Source organism: Solea solea, chromosome 2 (assembly GCF_958295425.1).
Source record: "Solea solea chromosome 2, fSolSol10.1, whole genome shotgun sequence".
Classification (NCBI taxonomy): domain Eukaryota; kingdom Metazoa; phylum Chordata; class Actinopteri; order Pleuronectiformes; family Soleidae; genus Solea; species Solea solea.
The window spans coordinates 10,851,282-10,857,281 of NC_081135.1; the positions used below are offsets into that span (position 1 = coordinate 10,851,282).

The following is a 6,000-nucleotide window of genomic DNA, read 5'->3' on the forward strand; positions in this document are numbered from 1 at the left end:
GTCTGCACCTAAACCTAAGAAGTGTGTTGTTTAATGTTAGTCATCAAATATCCGCTTTCATGTTAGCATGTTTGCTAAAGTGGCAGCATGTCCAGCTTAAGTTACATATCGTAATTGCTTGAGGAGCTTTTTTTTAATAAAGCTATTTTATTTTTATTAGCTTTACAGGAAGTGACTTCATATCCTTGAAATCTAAATATTTTGAGTAGATCCATCAGTCTCAAAATATACAAAATAACTAAAATACCCTGAAATGTATAACTCTGCTCGCAGCTCACATCAGCAGCTGATCTCATCCACTTGAGGAGCGATGACTCAGGAGTTCCCTTCAGAGTCATTATCAGATCTTCACGCGCTCACACATGACATTTCTCACGCTGAGTAGTGATAAAACTCACCGCACATAAACTAGTCATCTATGAATGGACGACGCGAAGGCAGATTGCTCTGCGTAGTCCATTCATACAGCTGTCTTGAATTAGCAACCTATCAGCCAATCAGAAAATAGTATTTCTTGTTGTCGAGTAAAGGTTTCCACTGCAAGCACTCGTTCCACGAAGTGTAAAGATTATGAATTTAACATTTGCCTGTTTTCTGTCTATTTAGATTGAAAGATGTCAGGAAAGGCAAAAATAAAACTCTTTCATTGGATTAACATTTTCAAACACTAACCTTTTCTTAGTATAAGTGTCTTTCATGTCCCGCTCAAGGACACTTAGCAGGTATGAGGACCGTCCACTAGCCACCACAGAGCATGACAGCTATGACCAATAAACCTCTCACCAAACGTTATGTGACTGAGTGAAGACGTGACGGGAATACGAGGACAATAAAGTGTGCGGAAGCCGGTCATAAGCCCACGGCGCGGCACATTTCGGCTCTTTTATGTTGAAACTTAAAAACCAAGCTGGATGAAACAAGGTTTAACTGCTCGTGTGCTTGATCTGTTTCTCAGGGCTAATTAAGGAGCTTTGATTCTTTCGGGGAAAATCAGAAAAGCACACACTACGATCTTAGCATGGAATACACCGCGAATGATGACTCAAACACCTTCGGTTAATCCCGGCTGTCTAATCCCACCAGCAGCTGGTGGAGTTCAAGGCGCAAAGAGTTTTGTCTTAATCCTCGTTTGGTTTAATGGTCTTTGCCCTACTACCCTCAAACTGTCAATCATGCCGAACGAGAAGGAGTTTACTAGGGGGTTTACTAGGCGCACAATGCTCTGCAGCTAGAAAGCAGTCATGTTGCTACTCAGACTAATACAGAAACCTCGATAGAACTACTTGTTGCCAACTCATCCAATGAAGTATTTAATTGAACCCTGCTTTGAATCCACCCTGTTTGATCCAAACAATGCCTCTAATCTCCCACAGACTCAGCATTAAAATCAATTCACAATGCTGAGCAGAATGTGTACCTTAGACCTAGAAGAAGAAGAAGAAGGAATCATTTAAAGGTGGACACCAATGTGCAGCATAGACGGTTAATAAGAAATGTTTTTTTGAATGGACATTTATGGGAAAATGGGCTTCTACGTCTCACCTGATTTATATAACATCATTAAAAGATTTTCCTGAGGAGTCAATGGTCTCAATTGCTAGTTTCCGCTCTTCTTCCACAGAACATAATGTCAGTTATGAAAATAGATGATACCAAGATGACCAAGTTACTGCTGTAAGAACCAGTAGTTCAAGATTCACTGTATTGTACAATGACCATCTCAATTTGTGTACATTAGGCCACTTTTTTGGTATGGGTGAATAAAAATGGATGCTCATTTTTATGATGTAAAAGACACTAACACTAACAGTTCCATCCATCCTGACATAAATGACACCACAGTAACTCGAAAACTGCTGATCAATCTCTTTGGCCGTCGTCGCCTCATTGTTGGCTTACAGCAGTTTACCAGCACCAGACGGCTGCGGGTTCACTGCCCCACTATTGTACGTGTGTAAACAGATTAACCTGTCACTTCTACTCACATGCCAAATCCCTTTTTAAAGCTGCATCTGTAGTGTGCTGGGGTGTCCTTCTGTCAGCGCTAATATTTACTCAGAGTAGGGAGGTTTGTGAGACTGTTACAACCACCTGTTGATGTTTACTGTCCAGGAATTCTGGTCAACCACTTGCCTCAATCCACCTTTCTGATGTATACCCCAAAAAAAACTGTTTAATCCCATGTTTAAATGGGTTTTTGACAATAAATTGTCATTCACTCGAAGCCATGTGAAAATATCTGCGTCTTTGTGGTGCTGAGCGACTACCAATGCTAATAAGCTTTAAGCTAGCTTTAAGTTTTATGTCATATCAGTACTTACATAATTGCTCCTTCAAAGTTAATAAAAAATAAAATAAATTACATTTACTGTTGATAGAACAGCAAGACATTTGTCATCAACATTTGGCAGCAATGCAAATACTGACATTAATCCTTTGTCCATTAGCATAGTCGTTAGCCATGACTGCTTTGAGCTAACCTTTCTTTTTACGACTTGGGGGGGGGGGGGTTCTATTTTGTTTCTTGTACCACAGGAACTCCTCAAATCTTTCACTTGATCCAGTTGATGAAATAAAAACTGTCCAGAGTTGTAAAAGGTAAGGTTTTATGGCTGATGGCTTTGCTAACGGGTAAATATTAATCCATGTCAAAGAAGACATTACATGTCTTGATCCTTACTAATACTGATTGAGGACGAAGCCCATAAATATCTGTGTAAAAATCCTTAGTTGCTGATTAAACACATTCCCACTGGTAAAGGAAACCTCATTAAACCTGGGTGTAATAAAAAGGAAAGTGCTATCAGTTGCATCTGTAGTCATAAATAAGACTATGGGCTTTATCTATTCATAATCAGGGAGTAACCGCAAAAAATAATTCACGCTGATGATCACTGAGAGCCCCTCTAATCCTTTTCTTGGTAACATCTCTCTTTGACTGCTGACCACCACATACCCACACATCATCAAAAGGGTCGCAGCCAGCGCGACATTCCGTCTGCGCATGTGATGATAGCTGTGTCATTTTTTTTAATTTATTTTTTATTTCAACCGTAGTGGAAAATTATTACGTCTGGGTCTGAGTTTCGTTGTCAAACTCCGCTGAAGTCGAAAATGCTTTATAGGCCTGACATTTGACTGTTTGACATTAGGACGTTTCCAAACTGAGACATGAGTGCAGGACTGGTAACCTGATGCCTCCCCAAAGTAACCCCCCCCCAACACGTCCTCCCTGCACTTATACTGTATGACACTGTGGCGGGTTCTCGTGGACACACTGCCCTTTTGGAAATTCCCTGGCCACGAAGCTACATGCACCGCCAGGTAAAGCCAACGTCCACTCGTGAATTATCGCCATGGCTTTGATGTGGTGGCCCTGCTGACATATTCATGTTCATATAATGGAAGTTACTGGGCGAGTGTGCGGGGGAGTGGCTAAAGTAAACCGTTTGACATTGTGTGTAAAGCGTGCAATATACTGGACATTCCCTCAGAGTTAGTCCTTCACCTCTGCCCTCTACTCCCTGTGTCTGCCCTATTAGCAATCATATTGCAGAAAAGCTGCCCCACCAAGGATTATACTGTACTGTAGGATGCATGAGACAAACAAATATCGGTGTCTTTGCAGAGGTACAGAAAAATCTAATGAAATCTGGAAAACTTTTTACAGTATGCCAAAAATACTGCATACAGTATATCACTATGCATTTACCAGGTTCTCTCAACAGGATGCAGCCTTTCACGTTGCCTCCAAATGAAAGGGGTGAAAACTGGATACACACACACACACACACACACAGACACACAGTCTTACCTCTTGCAGTAAAGCTGTAACCCACTGTGCTGCTGTGCCTCTGCAGTGCCACTGGCTGTGCCTTCAGCCTGCAGATGAAGCTTTCTCTTCAGTGTGATCTCCTCTTCTGTCCTCACCGTCCCTCCTTTCTGTCCCCCTCCTCTGTCCTCCGTCCTCAGCCGGTGACTTGTACAATCCAGGTGATGAAGAGGAGCGTCTCTTCACTGACTGAAGGAGCTGCTGCTGCTGCTGCTGCTGCTGCTGATGCTGTTGTGTGTGTCTGTGTGTGTGTGTGAGATGGTGATGTCTGTGGCTGGGGATTGTGAATTGTGTGTGCGTGTTGGAGGGAAAGAGCGAGGGGGAGAGAGAGAGAGAGAGAGCAGAGGGGACAGACAGGACCTGCCATGCAGCTATCAGCCCTGTTACAGTTAAATATAAACCACCCTCTCTCCTGACACCTTGAGCCGCGGCTGCCATCCCTCTCACACACGGACACATGGACACACACACACACACATATACTCTAATGGTACCATATGGCTGGTGACCAAAGACAGAGACCTGGAGAGTGTGTTTCGTGTCCCTGAGGAGAGACAGAGTGGTGGCAGGGGAATCCAGAATGTACTCTACATGTATTTTCTTTTTGCATTTTCAGTGAGAAAATGAAATTAGAAAACCTTCTATTCTCTCTTTTTACCCTGCAGGACACTTGAGCACTAGTAGCCATGTCTCACATATAACATAGTGCATCTGGACAAAGATAAATCCTCACTTTCTTCATTTTAACCACATTATGTTTTTAATATTTTTTTTTACCCTCATTTGACTCATTGTACAAACATTAACTTGGGTTGTATGTAAACTCCCATATTTATTTAGTATGACTATTTATAAGCATTTAGCTCATTTTCATATCAAGAAAAAGACACATTTTGACTTTTTTATGGGAGTATTTTCCACATTTGCATATTTCATATGATATATTTTATGCCCAAGACTGACTGAAGAAACTGAATTGCACTTGTTAGGTATCCCCAGGTTTTTATTTCTTTTTAAAGTTGCTCCCATTAAACCCTTACTTTAAAAACCCATTCTTGACCCGGATGTTCTGGATCTGTTTGAGCATTTTCAGTCAGGATTTAGAAAACATCACAGAAACATCACCGTACTGAAATACGGCGGTGGGGGTTGTGATGTGGCTCATGATCAGCAGTGATGTCACTAAATACTCCTAATCAGTGGCTGGCAGACTGTTGACGTCATATTTTTGTATCAGCTCAGCTCACTTTGAAGCAGGTACTATCACTCAGGGAAAACCAAAATAAACCAAGAAGGGTCGAGCGGAGTCGTGCTAGAACTGTATGGTGGAAAAGCGCCTTAAGAATAGATTTGGGGAAAGAGGCATGATGTCACACCCTGAAAGAGATGATAGTGATGATCTTCTCTATATTATTCTTTTCACCCCCATCTCTTTCACTCACTCCCTTCCCTTCTTCCCCCTCCTTTCTCTCCTCTCCCCTACCCCAACTGGGAGATAGTAGTCGTAGTAGAATATATACTTTATTAATCCCCTTAGGGAAATTATTTCTCTGCATTTGACCCATCCTAGAATTAGGAGCAGTGGACTGCCACACTGAGTAGCAATGGGGGTTGGGTACCTTGCTCAGGGGTACCCCAGCCCTTTCGACCTGGTGGGGACTTGAACCGGCAACAAGCCAAGTTCCCTTTCCACTTGGCCACGGGCTGCCTAACCTTGGAGGAGGTTGAGGTGATTACAAAAATAGTGACCTGAGTGGAAGTGACAGCCCCTGCACTGGTGTTGGTGTAAAAACTGGGTTAGTCCTCTGTGCTGCTGCAGTCTGAGGCTGGAGGGTCACAGGAGGCTGAGCCAGACCCACAGCACAGACGTCACAGTCACAGAACGAGCAATGAAACTGAATTAGGACTGTTGATGTTGGTGTGTGTGTGAGACCAGCTGTCATTTGGCTCCTCTCCTTTGACGCACGGCCATAAATTTCTCAGCCGCCTCCCTTTTCTTGCACCTTTATTTACCCAGGTGTATATGCAGACATGTGTGGCTATAATACTGGAGGCCGACTTCATGTTATCTGTTATAAGTTAATAGTGGTGAATCTCTTTTATCGTGATAAACGTGAATGGAGAAATGAATTTTTCCCACGAGAGACTTGAAAATACAACATACAGCA

General features: G+C 42.6%; 1 protein-coding gene across 1 annotated transcript in view; it reads right to left on the reverse strand.

Annotated features, from left to right (window-relative positions):
• The window catches only part of filip1l (filamin A interacting protein 1-like), a 73,936-nt gene extending 69,313 nt beyond the window's left edge, over nt 1-4,623 (reverse strand). The window contains exon 1 of the mRNA XM_058612386.1: nt 3,815-4,623. The gene's annotated coding sequence lies outside the window, so the exon portion shown is untranslated. The remainder of the gene's footprint in view (nt 1-3,814) is intronic.
• Between the last annotated feature and the right edge of the window lie 1,377 nt (nt 4,624-6,000).